We start from the raw sequence: 1036 nt of genomic DNA on the forward strand, positions 1-1036 counted from the left end.
GTGGGGCCACCTGCAAGGACTCCGACGCTCAAGTCAGTATCCGTACAAGAGGCAGCGATTTAAGGTTAGAGTAGATGACGTACCTCTGGGGAAGGGTAGGTCCCTCGCCTTTTATAGTTCGTACTCGGGTGGGCCCCTTGTGGCCATTCCCACCTTCTTGGAAGCTTCTGCAAGCTATCTAGGTTTCACGTGGATGAGGAGATGAAGGCGGGTCATCTCATAGCTCGAGTCGAGTGACCCGTCAGGTCGGCTGCTCATGTCCGGACCCGGGTTGCTGATGGGCTAGGTCAAAACACTTCCCCCAGCGTGCCAGCTATAGGCATAACTCGTAGTTGGTGCGTTTGTTCTACTCGCTTCTCGACGGAGTTCTCTCGAGATCGGGAGTCCGTGACAGAGTCCATGCCCCCAATGCACGAGTTGCCTTTGTCAGTTATTGGAAACGTCGTCTCGATTCTTGCACCGAGCATTTAATGCTCATTATGGATGATTTGAAATTTGGGTGAAAAACCCATTTTGCCCTTAACTTTCACGCTTCCCAGTGTTAGTTACTATTTTGCATTCTCCCTTTTCGGTCCTTATTCCTTCATACTTCTCCCAATTCACTGCCTTCATCATCATTCTTCTCCTTCTTGACTTCGATCACCGCAAGCTTGGCTACACTTTTCCTAGGATCCATCCTTCCTTTTTCCACAATTTCCTGGTAAGCATCGACTACCTTCATCTTTTCATGGATGATCCTGGTTTTGTTTTTATTTTTGCCATTGTTATTGTGTTCCTTCTTCGTTGTTTATAATTGCTCTTGCTTGGGTTACGCTGCTGTTAGGTAGGTTACAGGAGGTTACCATTAAGTAAATCACTCTTGGCTTCTAATTGATCATAGATTAGTGTAAAATAGAGGTGTAACAGAACGTAGCATTAGTTTGCATTTTCTACCATTTTCCGACCTCCCTGGTTTGACTTTAAGTGGTGCCCCTACTATAGGTATGGCGGAGCACCCTATCCGGAGAGCTCCTGTAGATCGTTATATTTGGGTTAC

The sequence above is a fragment of the Arachis hypogaea genome, chromosome 14 (assembly GCF_003086295.3).
Source record: "Arachis hypogaea cultivar Tifrunner chromosome 14, arahy.Tifrunner.gnm2.J5K5, whole genome shotgun sequence".
In the NCBI taxonomy this organism is placed as follows: Eukaryota; Viridiplantae; Streptophyta; class Magnoliopsida; order Fabales; family Fabaceae; genus Arachis; species Arachis hypogaea.